The sequence below is a fragment of the Meles meles genome, chromosome X, assembly GCF_922984935.1.
Source record: "Meles meles chromosome X, mMelMel3.1 paternal haplotype, whole genome shotgun sequence".
Classification (NCBI taxonomy): domain Eukaryota; kingdom Metazoa; phylum Chordata; class Mammalia; order Carnivora; family Mustelidae; genus Meles; species Meles meles.
Window position 1 is genome coordinate 93,522,263 of NC_060087.1, and position 14,550 is coordinate 93,536,812.

Genomic DNA, 14,550 nt, shown 5'->3' on the forward strand with positions numbered 1-14,550 from the left:
AATGAGAATACACTGAAATAAAACTTCTTTGACAGGAAAATTTCCTTATGCCTTCTAGCATGACAACAGAGAGGCGTAAAGATGGTCATACAGTTGGAAGGGGAGGTGAACCGTGAGAGACTATGGACTCTGAAAAACAACCTAAGGGTCTAGAAGGGGCGGGGGTGGGAGGTTGGGGAACCAGGTGGTGGGTAATAGGGAGGGCACACATTGCATGGAGCACTGGGTGTGGTGCAAAAACAATGAATACTGTTAGGCTGAAAAAATAAAGAAAGAAAGAAAGAAAGAAGAGAAAAGGAAAAAAAAAAAAAAGATGGTCATACAATATGGCCTCTCCTAAATACGACAATGATGTCTCCCTATTGGGCACAGCCTCACTGAAGCAGGAAACAAATGTTTAAGTCTCTTTTCTTTGGTTTTATAATCATCATTACTGAAGACTTACCACCATATTCACTTTCTATTTGAGGAAAGGAATTAAAAATAAGTACAACCAGTAATGACCCATTTTCTTTGTAATATTTTTTTAAAACCTAGTTTCCTAAACCCTGGGCAGTTACAGGTGCATGCACATGCATCTATTCAAAAACTATTCAGTGAGCACCACTGTGCTGTCTTTACGGGGCTTACTATTCAATAGGTAATACTGTAAGTGGACTAACACAGATAGCAGACATACTAGGATAGGAAAGGAGGGTCACCCATGAGGCAACCCTCGACCCTATAATAAGCCCAACCAGATGAGTATATACATTTTTAAAAGCTAATAATAAAAGCTACCCTTTGGGATTATCCAGTTATACCTATTACTGCTTAGGTCTTAGTTGGCTTGCCTAAAATGTACTTTTTTTAAAACCTCCTTCAGATACTGGGGCAAGGAAAAGTTTGCAAAGCCAAAGAATGAAACTGAGTTTCTGACAAACAATTAAGGAAAGAAAGATGCAGAGCTGGAAAACCCAAACCCAGAACTAAAATGTCGCAATCAATTCCACCTGCACACCACTAGCCAGCTACTACAAAGAGCACTGCCTTCGAGTTACACCACTACTCTGGCAAGCATAAAATCTGGAATAGGCTAGCACCACTGTGGAACATATCCAGCAGAGGTTTTATTACTTGGAGGTCTCGTTACTTAAGTATTTAAAATGCCTCAATATAAAATGCCTCAATATACAATTTTGCATAGAATGAGATCCACAAAAACAATTTCAAAAACAGATTTAAAGAGAAGCACCAAGGCTCTAGAAACTCCCAAGCAGAGCAGTCTTTTTCCCCATCTCCATGAAACACTGCTGTTTAAGGGAGGGGATGTATGTACCATACAAAGGTCAGCTAAGAAACCTGCTACAATGTCAACAGCTATTTCCTGCTAGCAGATCTCACCCCCATATCCCTGAAGCAGGGAGCTTCTGCTGCATCTGCAATGTAATTTACCTAGAAGACACCCCTTTGCAATTATTTCTGTGAACATTTAATCTAAAATATATCATCTTTATACTACGTTACAATTCAATCCTCCTTGAAGCATCTGCAACCAATGTGAGCAGCAGTAAAATGTAAGAAGGTGCTCTGCTTTTATAGGAGTATGAGCCAATCTGCTGCTTACTCTTCCTCAAAAGCAAAACCAAGGTCAACCCAGAGGAAGGTCTGAAAGCCGAAGTTCTCTGTTACTAAACATCTTTAGGTCTGATGATTATGTGACAGCTTACTGGTCAGATTTTTAAAGGATAAGAAAAGGTATTATCAGAACAGTTCCAACAGCTCCATCTTAGAGTTTCCAGGGCTGCTCCACCAGTGAGTGGAAGAGGAAGGCCCTGAGGTTCAGCGCCTGGTGCCAAGCCCAGGCAACATCCTGATCTTTCAGCGGCAATGGGGCAGTGCCGGGAAAAGCAAGAGAAAAAAAAAATTTTTTTTAAGGTTTAGCAATAGCAGGATGCGGCCCCAAACCTGGCCAAGTATCAAACTCAACACAAATTCCCAAAGTTTAGAAAATCATCCCACAGAACCATTTCATGCAACCCAAATAACCATGACACTTTGAAACATCACTGATTTTCCCTCACATGGGAGGTAGAGGTCAGCAGCAGAAGCAACAAATCTAAGAAAGGATTCTGCATCCTAAACAAATTCTGAGTCACTCTACCCAATGCAAAAGAAACTTCTTCTCATGATCTCATGACAAAATGCTGTAGCATCTAGAGGAGAATGGACAAAGAAAATTACCATAGTGATACATTAGCTAGGAAGGGTGCAAAATTAGAGAAATCAACTCTAGGTTGAAAAACAGTTCCTTCAACCCAAATTAGCTCCTTCAGAAAGAATTGCCTGCGTATGGTGACAGAGAGTAACTAGACATTGTGGTGATCATTTTTGCAATGTATCCAAATGTCGAATCACTATGTTGCATACCTGAAACTTACTGTGTGTCAACTATACTTCAACAGAAAAGATAACAATAACAAAATAAAGGATAGATCTTTGATTACCTATTCGATAAAAATGAGTTGCTTGCATCTCCTGAAAGTCATTAAAGTAACATGTTATGTAGCAGTAATCCCACATTTGGAAAAGACAAAGAGTTTTGACTCCATTTTGCAGATTTCCACTGGAGACTGTGGTATCATCCAATTAAACATGGCAGGGCTTCTCAATACATATAGTCTTAGCTTAAGGAACCCCAGAGACTACAACTGGTTTTTAAAATATGTCTTTATAGCACAAACAGGTTGAGATTCCTGGTTTCAGACCTTAAGATATGCTCTGGGTATAGATCATATATTCACTGCCATTTCCTAGTCCTTTGGTAATGCCCTAGTGTAGCACCCACTTCCTCTCTCCTGCCTGAGATGCCTTAAAGCAACATAACCCTCCAATCAAAGGCAGGCACAGAGGTGGTCTGGCTTCCTCAGTTGAGGACAACAAGAACCAAAATTGTAGGCAAGCCCTTTCACCCTATGAGGTTTAAAAAAAAAAAAACTGCCTCTTTAGGGCTAGGGGCTTTCTGAGAACAAGATCAGCTACCTGAAAGTTGTGTTAGGGACAGCTCTCCCATTTCACCAAATGTTATCACAGCAACCATGGGCCAATCACTCCAATCATTTCATGTGAGCAAAGAAAAAGGACATAGATGCAGGCTACCACAGAGAGGAGACGGGGCTTGGCGAGCCATCTGGGCCCTAACATGTCTGACACATCTTCCTCCCAAGGGTCGAAGGGGTGCCACCTTGTACAACACCTTTGCTTACAGAAGCTCTGGCGGGGGGGCATGGAGCTAGGATTCAAGACAGCTAGCAGGGCTGGGGAAAGTGTCATTTTAAACCCACTGAATCATCCCTCGTTCACTTCTACCCAGGTAGTCCCCAAAGACATGCTGTGAAAGTGAGGTGGGGGGAGGTCAATCAATTCAAAACAAGAATAAAAAAAGGTGGCAGGGGGTTCATGGAGGTTTCCATGTTGCAGCTGTCTCCTCCAAAACTACTTTAAAGGATACCACCTGTAAAGAATAAATTCTTTGGGGGCCAGTTCCTAAAGAAAACTACCAGCCTACAAACATTTAAATGTTCAACAATCTCTTGGTGGTCAAGCAAATATTAAGATTATTGTAAATATGCTTATAAGTTAAAAATCTGCTTCCACATAAAAACCCTGGCCTTCATACTTGACACTAAATACAAAATCAAGGAATCCAAAAATTTCTGGGGGTAATGTGAGTTGTACAACATCCTTATGAGTTTAATCATTTTGCTTAAAAAATATGTAATGTAACTGTATTGAAAGAATATGCTAATGCTTACATTTCTTTCTACATAGCTTCCCATCTGTGGGTTCCTATAATTAACCAAAAATAAGCCTGAACCCTGCGCCTTTTCTAGTTTCCTGGTTATGGAAACTACTTACTTCACAGAAATTCTAACCTATTCCTGTAAGGAACGGCCTGGGCACCAAGAGAATCCCAAAGACTTTAAACCACCCTAGACCAACCTTGCAATTGACCAAATCCTGAAGGTTTCTGTGGTTCCAGGCAGAAGAATGCCATTTTCCCTGGCCTGCTTTTCTCTTTTCTGCTCTATTTGCCTAAAACACATTCATCTGACAATTGTCTATAGCTAGTTCTGTCCAGTTTGGCCCGTTGGTCAAGTTAGGATTTTTCCACTATTCTTTGAAGCAACTTCTCAGTATCTTCAGTGATCATGTGGAACACAGCATCTTTTATTTGGATTCATCCCATGAGACCTTAGCACTAGCTCTGTCTTCTCTCTGGTTTTTAAAGCCACAACTGAATTTTAAGCTCATTTACCAAGTTCCTGTTTCCTGTCTGGGGGACATGTTGAGCTTTCAGTTCATCTGAGAAGCAGAAACCACTGACATATTCTGAGCCTAGTGAATGATCCCCATCTCAATGGTAGCAGCTCTGCTCATTTCTCTAGATTTTCTTTGATGACTCCTCATCTGGGTACCTCTAGGAGAGTGGTCCTTCGTAACCCTATCACTGCTTGTTTTTTAATCATATTAAAATCCTTTAACCACATACTAAAGGCAATGCACAGAATACGTAAGAGAAATCAGGTATTTCCCCAAGCCTTCCACTGCATCTACCAGTGGAATCTACCAGAAACATTTTCTACACCTCTGTAACCATCGAGTCTCAAATGCCCCTCTCATTAATCAAGTGGGAAATACAGACCCTCTATCCTGACTCTCCTATAAAATGTGCCCCCTTGACAGTACCCATGAGAGAAAAATCCTCATATTGCAAAATCTCGTTTCCCAAAAAACGAGATGCACAGCTTTGGAGAACAGGGACACTGTTTCAATTGCCACAGCAAAAACAAGAGCGCCTACCATGGGTCTTCAAATTCACACCATTGTTGGCAAGGTAGACTCTTCTTTTGGTACTCCATTGAATTCACTAAAAATGGTTAAAGTATCAAAAAGTATTCAGTGTAACGTAAAGTAAGGTAAAAATTTTCACCTCTAAGTTCACAGCATAAACCCAGGAAAAGTTGTAATGAACCTTCAGTGGATGTACTTAACTAATGCTTCTAGATGGGCTCATGGCTGGTTCAGTCAGAAGAGCATGAGACTCTTGATCTCAGGGTTGTGAGTTCAAGCCCCACGTTGAGTGTAGAGATAATTTAAAGTTTTTTTTTAAATGCTCCTAGATGACATGAGAGAGAAGAATGCATACATACTTGCCCAAATCAAATGTGATCCACCAACACAGTTCTAATATTCAGTTGTATACACTACAGATAGAGATATCATAGACAAAGATTCATGTAGTTACAGAGAACCTAGATTTTCTTCACCTTTATAACTTGTAAAAGAATACAATTGTGCCCACACCTTTACCAAAAATTAGAACAGTTGGTTTTTCTCTAAATCAAAGTAACTCTTCAAGTTCAGTTCTAAAATCCTTATTAAAATCCTTTAAAATACTTATTAAAGCCAAACTCCTTGGGGTGCCTGGAGTTAAGCATCTGGCTCTTGATTTTGGCTCAGGTCATGGTCTCAGGGTTGGGAGACGGAGCCCCATGTTGGGCTCCGTGCTGGGAGGGGAACCTGCGTAAGAGTCTGTCTCTCCCTCTCCCTCTGTCCCTCACCTCTCTTTCCCTTCTTAAAAAACAAAACTCCACTCAAAACAGATTGTTAATTACATTCTGATACATTGCACTTATACATCATTACTAGTAACTACAATTTAAAGAATATGCTTATATGGGGTGCTTGGGTGGCTCAGTGGGTTAAAGCCTCTGCCTTCAGCTCGGGTGATGATCTCAGGGTCCTGGGATTGAGCCCCGCATGGGATCTCTGCTCAGCAGGGAGCCTGTTTCCTCCTCTCTCCCTCTGCCTGCCTCTCTGCCTACTTGTGATCTCTGTCTGTCAAATGAATAAATAAAATCAAAAAGAAAGAAAGAAAGAAAGAAAGAACATGCTCAGTTAAATTCAAAGCAGAACTGAACTGGTTCAACATTGAGAATTTTTAAATTCCGTGGTTATTTACTTTTGGTGACCATGTCTTTTTGGTTTTTTTTTAAGATTATAGTTTGCCCTAGAAACCAGTTATTTTAACCAGAATACTGTATTTACATGGCAGAGTTTTTCATTTCCCACCAAGAGGTCTTTTTCACTCATCCAAAGTTACCCATTCTGAAAGATGCTCATGATATAATGCCACGTTGAAGGAAGTGAGTTACAAATCAGTCTATGCTGTAAGAACCCATTTTTGCAGAAAGATATAAGTTTTCACATGTGCCTATGTATGTGCACAAGTGCCCATACATGCGTATATAGAATGTGTGCACAAACAGATATAACCAAAAACTGGCAATAGATCTCTCTGGGTATGGAATTACAGTGCCTTTATACTTCTTTGTACTTATATTTTTAGTGTAGAAAATCTAAAAGATACAAATAGTACTTTACCAAAGGGAGAAATTACCAAAAAAGTAGCAGAGTACTTACTAAACACAAGACACTGTGTTTCTACGATGGTGTCATCCTATAACGCACAACATCGGGACTGGGGTGCGAGCACCCTCCAGAGTGTAAATGTGTCAGACTATTCATCTGTCTAATCACTGGTAAAACAGTAATCACAGATTTAGAAAGTCACCATAGAATTGTGCAGGGTCAAAAATTAAAGTATCCCTTAGACTGCCTTCCTTTAACAACACTCCCTTCCCCCCCAGAGATAACCACTCAGGGTGTGTATCAATTGGACCTTTTTGTATCATCCGCACACATAGGGTCCGCTGGTAAGGGTCCACTGTTGTTTTTAGGTCAGTGGAATTATGGTATGTGGACAGTGCTGACTGCCTCCTTCCCCTACCTCCTTTAACAGTGTACTTTGGAACTCCTATGTCAGTTATTACATAGGTCTATCTGAGGGTTTTTTTCTTTTAATAGCCCTATTGTATCCCATAGACCAGCATATTATCATTCAACTCATTCCCCTACTGATGGACATTCAGGTTGATCTGAAGGTTTCACTGTTATAACCAGTTTCACAACAGTGAAACCTTATACATATCTTTATACACATGTGCAGATATTTCCCTAGGTTCCTAGCAGTATTGCTGGGCCAAAATACACATACATTTTAAAATGAGAGGATGTGGGTATTTTTTATCAAGAAGCTATACAATCAGCACTCTCAGTGACAGTGTATAATAGTAATCACTTCTTTGCTAAAAATGGGTATTATATTTAGTTTTGCTAATGTAGTTGGTGAAAAATGGTTTTCATTTCCCTAATTACTAGAGGGAACTTGAGCATCTTTTTTCATATTCATCATTTTTATTTCTTTTTCTGAGAAATGACAATTCATAACCTTCTAATGTGTGCCTTTTTCTTATTGATTTTTAGGAGCTCTTTACATAAAGTGAGTATTACATAGTAGAAGACTTTTTAGTAAAACGTGAAAGATTTATGCAATCTGCAGAGAAACCAAAGTATACAGTAGAAGCCTTTTTATCTAATGTTATTTGGAACAGCTGATTAGTTATTGAAAAGGTCAATTAAGGTAAACAATCATAAAAAATACGCACATGACAAACATTTCATTTTATCTTCATTTCATTAGCAGTAAATGCACACACGTTCCTCAAACTTTTGATAGAAGGCAAAGAGGCTGAGACCTTTTTCTTTAACTCCAGGCCCACTAACAGTGAAGAAATTTTAACTGAATTTTTAGAAAATGTATAACTTCAAAGAACTTAAAAGATTCACAAAGCACTATGAGTGAAGAAAACTTTAGATTTTTAATCCTTATTTTATATAGATCTTTTATTGTCTTACCCACACCTAACTGGACAGTAGTCACTTGCTTTCATCAACTCTACAAAACACTCTATTTGTTTTGTTATAATGACTTGAATATAACTATCACCCAGCTTCAACAATTATTCACATGTGCTGAATTTTATTTTTTTACATCTCTATGCACTCTGTACCTCCACCCACCCCCAACAAAATGTGAAGCAGACCCCAGACATCATATTATTTCATCTATAAATTTTTATAGGTTAAGTAATAAAAGTATCTGTACTAATGGTGGGTCCTCAAGCATACTAGCATACTGGAGACCAGCCTACTAACAGCAAGTGCCCAATGCCATGCATTTTACAAAGGAAATGAACAGCATCATGTCATGCAGTGAGTCAGTGAGGGAGATGTCAATTAAACCTTCCACTGCATATGTAAATGGCATTTCCCCACAGTTCCATCACTTGCATTTTAACTCTGTCACAGTTGTCTTATGCTTTCCAGAAGTTTTTCAAATATATACCTTAATTTTTAAAATACATCTTTAATTTCTTTTTGTATATGATGGGAGGTAGGGATACACCTCTTTCCCAATGTAGAGCCAACCCTCCTAACTCAACTACCATTTTCAACAGCACCCACAGGGCATTTAAGAAAATTCAAGTGTCAACTTCAAACTGACAAAAGAAAGCTACACAAACAAAACAGTAAGCCAACAGTCTAAGTTCAGCTTGCCAGGCCTGGACTACGGTGTATTTAAAGTTTAGGAAGCAGTGCTGGGAGTAGGAACAAGGGCACTGCCCTACCTGGTTCGGTCATGAGCACTCTGGCTTACAGTGGGGACGTCACAAATGCATAGACCTCTTTCTGAATCTCACCAGCTGAAAATCTACATCACACTGAACTCACCCACACTTAACAAGAACAACAAAATCCACATTCCCACCCTTCTAGCCATTCCTTCATGCTGCTCCTAGAACACAGGTCCTTGTAGACTTAGTGAAGAAAATGAGTACACTCTCCTGAACCACAGTTTCCCATGGAAATGTAACTAAAAGGTACTAAAAGTCCAGGTAAAGTCTGCTGAATTTCCTTTATAACAGAGACTCAATAATTTATAACACTGCTTTATCTCTGGGTAAACTTTGTCTATAAAGGACCAGAGAGTAAATAGCCTTTGGTGGATCATACATACTCTGTTTTGACTCCAATAATGCATTTGAATGCAGCCAGACAATACATAAACGAATGGATGTGGTATGTTCCAACAGAAGCTGATTTACAAAAACAGGTGGTGGGCAGGATCTGGATGCCAGCAGTATTTTGTCAGCCCTTGCCTTACACCAATGATTGATCTTTATCAAATAGGAATACACTACCATAGCTGTACACTTATTTGAGCAAATATGGTGACACTGAGGGAACAAGTAATAATTTCAGTACCATCTTACAGAAATGAATAACTCTCAAAATTAATCACTAAACTTTTCCTGTAAGTTCTTCACGTAAAAGGAGTACATGCATTGTTCAAAATATAAAATTGTAAGCTACTTTAAAGCCAATGCTTACTGTTAAAGAAAATGAAAATGAATACTAAGTAACTACTCTAAAAGGAAAATATACAGTCTAGACGTACAAATTCAGCACTCTTTTATTCACTATTCTGGTAATCAACACTGAGTGTAAAAAGCCTCCTAAATACACAGTAAAGATTCATGACCTCAGTACCTGAAACACAGAAGTAAACTTTAAATGAGAACACATATTTGTTCTTTGGATCACTTACTTACCAGAAACCTTGATAAAAAAAAAAAAAAAAACTATACAGCTTTGCCAAAATAGTTTTAATTTAGAAAGTGAAACCAAAAATCTCCTTGGCACATCATACCTACTTAATTTTAAAATACTAATTTTAACACTTCACAGCCCGGTAAGGCAGAATATTTTCAAGGGACAAAAGATGGCAGCCACTTTAATATAGCAAGAGCGTGTGTGAGTATGTATTCACACTCCAAGCCATCAAGACCACTTGTTCACAGAACACATTTGAGCTCCAGGATGATTGAAATGAAAAAAGTTCCACTGCTTACAGAAATATTGAATGTTCTACAGAACAGCAAGGAATAAAATTAAATAACAAAGGCACATAACTGGTACTACCCAAGGCACCTTGACACCCAAGGCACCACCCCTAAAAGGAAAAATTGATGAACTGGACCTCATCAAAATTAAAGAATTTTGTTCTTTGAAACTCCCTGCGAAGAGGATGAAAAGACAAGCTACAGACTGGGAGAATATATTTGCAAACCACATACCTAACAAAGGACTAGTATTTAGAATATATAAGGAACTCTCTGAACTCAACAGTTAAAAAAAAAAATCTCACAAGAAAATGGACAAAATGCATGAACATACATTTCACCGAAGAGGACACAGAGGTGGCAAATCAGCACATGAAAAGATGTTCAACATCATTAGCCACTGGAGAAATGAAAATTAAAACTATGACAAGGTATCGCTAGACAGAAAGGCTAAAACAGAAAATAGTAAGAATGGCAAATGCTGGCAAGGATGAAGAGCCTTCATACATGGATGGTGGGAATGCAAAATGGTACAGCCACTCTGGAAAAGTCTGGCAGTTGCTTTTAAAATGAAACATACAACTACCTTACCACCAGCTGCACTCTTAGGCTTCTATCCCAGAGAAATGGAAATTTGTGTCCACACAAAAACTAGTACACAATCGTTCAGAGGAGCTTTATTTATAATTGGTTCAGAACAAAAACCAAAAAACAACCAGATGTCCTTCAATCGGTGAATGGTGACACAAACTGGGGCACATCCACACCACGGAATACAGCACAGCAAAGGGGCACATCCACACCATGGAATACGACTCATCAATGAAAAGGAACTACCTGGATACAAGACAGACTCCCTGCAAGAATCTCCAGGGCACTACCCTGAGTATAGAGCACCTGGGTGACTCAGTGGGTTAAGCCTCTGCCTTTAGCTCAGGTCATGGTCTCAGGGCCCTGGGATCAAGCCCTGCATTGGGTTCTCTGCTCAGTGGGGAGCCTGCTTCCCCCTCTCTCTCTGCCTGCCTCTCTGCCTACTTGTGATCTCTCTCTCTCTCTGTCAAATAAATAATTTTTTTTTAAAAAGCCCATCTCCAAAAGTTATATCCTCCATGATTCCATTTATATAACATTCTTGAAATGATGAAATTATAGGCATGGAAAACAGATTAGTGGTTGCTGGGGATCCGCTAGGGAGGGAGATAGCTGTGGCTATAAAAGGGCAACACCAGGGATCCCCGTGATGATGCAACTGTATCTTTACCCTGGAGGTGGTTACATGCATTTACGCATGTAATAACACTGCACAGAACTAAATACACACAGGCAAATGGGTGCATGAATAACTGGTGATCTCTGAATCAGGTGGATGAATTGTATCTATTTCAGTTCCTTTGTTGTGATATTATACTAGGGCTATGCAGATGTTACCACTGGGGAAAGTTAGATAAAGGGTATTGTTTCTTAGAACTGCATGAGAATCTACAGCTACCTAAAAAATGAACAGTTAAAAGACAATGAAAAGAAGTGTAGAACACCAGCCAGTGATGGGAGTGGAAAAATAAAGCTTTTATTTTTGCTACCATCTCGGGAACTAAAAGTCAAGGAAGGGGGAGAAAAGGAATGCCAGGAAGAGAAGCTATAGGCTACAATTAATACAATCATCTCCTCCTTCCCTATGGAGCTCTGAGGTCCCCAGGATTTTGTTTGTGTCCCTGACTTGAATGCTTTGTTGCTGTTAATAAAAATAAACTGTATATACATCTATCTCTTTACAACCCTCCCATAACCATCCCAGACTATAAAGTCATAAAGATGGTCTTCTTAACCATCATATCCTGGTGGCCTGACACAAAATAAGTGACAGCTGAAGGAACGAGATAAGTTCAATGAGTGACAAATGAATGAATGAGATTCTAGCATATTCTTTAAAGTTCCTAGTCAACTGCAGTTACAAGGCAGTAGGCTGCATGGACACATTCACTTTCAAACTTCTAAAATCCACGAACGTTTTTTAAAAATTAGTGTGAAATGGGGGCACCTGGGTGGCTCAGTGGGTTAAAACCTCTGCCTTCGGCTCAGGTCATGATCCCAGGGTCCCGGGATCAAGCCCTGCATCGGGCTCTCTGCTCCGTGGGGAGCCTGCTTCCTCCTCACTCTCTGCCTGCCTCTCTGTCTAGTTGTGATTTCTCTCTGTCAAATAAATAAAAAATATTTTAAAAAAGTGTGAAATGCACACATTTTACTTGCAAGCAGAAGTTAACAATACTCAACTTTTGTAAAATGCTTCCCAATTTATAGACTTCCACATATAGTCCCCCCTCATTCGATAAGGATGAATTAAGAATGATGCACACATACATTGGAACAAGTATATGCAGATCTTTGAGAAAAACATTCTAGACAACTGGTATAACTAAGAACTTATGGCACAACATTAATGCAACTTACGTCATATAATCACATACACATGTGATTATATATATATGTGTGTATATGTGTGTGTGTGTGTGTGTGTGTATAACGTATATATTTCCCAGTATAAGAAGAAATCAAATTAGGGGGCTTATGGTTCACTCTGTCAATCACCACAGCACTTTTACAGATGCAAAAATGAAGAGAGGCTAAGTGAGATGTCCAGGATTATACAATTAGCTAGAGGTGGATCCAGAGCCTCTCCAAGCCCCAGTTCATTTTCCCTTTTACTGAATTGGGCAAGACTCTCCTTCCTCCTCCACCCATCCCACCCCTACCCAAAACACATACAAAAATGTTCATCTGAATCACTTTTTTTAAATAGGGTTTTCAGGGGGGAAACTTTCTTTTTTAATGTTGCCTTACACCTCCCCATGGATTTTTGAAGTGTCAAATTACCTCCCATATCAGAACAAAATGGTACTTTATCCTATGGCACAAGTACACTAACAGTCTACTGTTTCATCCTCCACCTAAGTGGTGGCCAGGGTGTTCATTCTAACAGGAGGCTTACATGTCTTACACTTTTGTGGCTCCAACTGAAAAAGAGAGCTACTTTACAATTCAAGAAGAGGTCTTACGTGATAAAAAGCTTGACTGATAGGCTCATTGACAGTACTGTAATTGAATCGCCACTTGCACACAGCCATATGTATCAAGAACAGTTACAACTATTAAGAGGCAAAATCCAAGAAAAACTAAAGTGACAAGCAACTACCAGGAAATGGGGCTTTAATTAGGTTAAATCTCCATTATGCAGCAATATGGAGCTAAGCATGAATTTAGAAGTCCTAGAATCACACTGGAGGAACCTTATTTGTGCTCTAGTCCAACATCCTCATTTTTGTACATGAACTTAGGCGTCGATTTAGCCGCTAGTCCAATAAAGCAGACTGCTTACTCTTTCAAAGGGATTATTTTTTTTCAAATGCCATTTTGCCCTTATTCTGCATCTCACCATCGTTTCTTGGAGCAATGACTGATTATTTTGAAGGTGAGACACTAGAGCAAAACACATTTCAAGAGGGTGGAAAAATGCCTTTGAAGGAGGAGATGTTGGAGTGCAGAGGAGAAATGACGTCCTATTTAAAATATGTAACCCCTTGATGGGGGTTAGGCAATGAATCATATTCTCCTCGATTTTTCTATGTGCTATAGACATCGGCTGCAACCCTTTCTGTAGGGTACTCAACTGAGAGGAAGAGGAAGTGAATAAAGCTCATGCTAAATATACAGCATTCATGAGGACAGGGATGTAGATAGAAAGACAGGAAAAAATACGAGCATGCTTCTGCTAGAATTCAGCTGTTTTCTAACATACCTAAAGATACGGAAGCTAAAAGGATATCGGAAGCCAGGGCATCCCTCAAATCGAAAGGGCGGATGCTGCCAGGGCCGGAGAGATCCCCTAGCCCTCGGAGCTAGACCCATCCAGAGGGGACAAGGTGGTGTTGAGGTCGAGGGGCACCCTTAAGGTCGTTTGGAGGTCTGGCAAGCACCTGAGGTGCTCCTTCAGAAAGGGTCAAGGCAAAGCCCAGAAGCCCGGTCGGGAGGATGCTTTTGGCTCTCGCGGGGTGGGGGGCGGTGGGCGGCAGGAAGAGGGGCAGGCCGGGCTCCCGAGGACCCTGGACTTCAGCGGAGGAGAGGATGCAGAGACCCCGGGAACCTTCCCGGCCCCGGGGGAGGTGGGGTGAGAGGTTTGCAGGCGGGCGGGTAGCTCGGCCGGGCTCCAGGAGAAAGCGAGCCCATTCCGGGAACTGGGACGTCCCCTCCACCTCCGCGGGGCTCAGGTGTGGGACGGCGGGGCAGCTGGAGCTCGGGCGCCGACTCCGACAGGGGTGGGCAGCTGGGGCTACTCACCGGAGACACGGCCCCCGGTGTCTTCGCAGCCGGCCGGCGCCTGGCACTCGGAAGCCCTAGGAAGAGCCGCGTGCCCGCTAGCGCTGGGGCGAGGAGGGGCGCGCCGCGGAGGCCGGAGAAAAAGCCGCAGCGGCGCGCGCGCACCCGGACGGCTGGCGGAGGCGGGACAAGGCGCGGCGCGGCGCGAGCCCGGAAAAGACGCGCCCGGAGGGGCGGGCGGAGCGGGGGCGCGCGGTGGTGTGGCTGAGCCGGCCGAATCGCTGGCGGCGGACGTCTCGGCCCACCCACGCTCCCGCCTCCGCTCGCCCCGGACGTCAGCCGCGGAGGCGGGGCCCGACGGGCTTCCCGAAGAGAGGGAAGGGCGTTGCGT

General features: G+C 41.3%; 1 protein-coding gene across 5 annotated transcripts in view; it reads right to left on the reverse strand.

The window, feature by feature from the left end:
- ACSL4 (acyl-CoA synthetase long chain family member 4) overlaps positions 1 to 14,341 on the reverse strand; it is an 81,367-nt gene extending 67,026 nt beyond the window's left edge. For all 5 annotated transcript variants that reach the window (XM_045995631.1, XM_045995627.1, XM_045995629.1 and 2 more), the window contains exon 1: positions 14,181 to 14,341. The gene's annotated coding sequence lies outside the window, so the exon portion shown is untranslated. The remainder of the gene's footprint in view (positions 1 to 14,180) is intronic.
- Between the last annotated feature and the right edge of the window lie 209 nt (positions 14,342 to 14,550).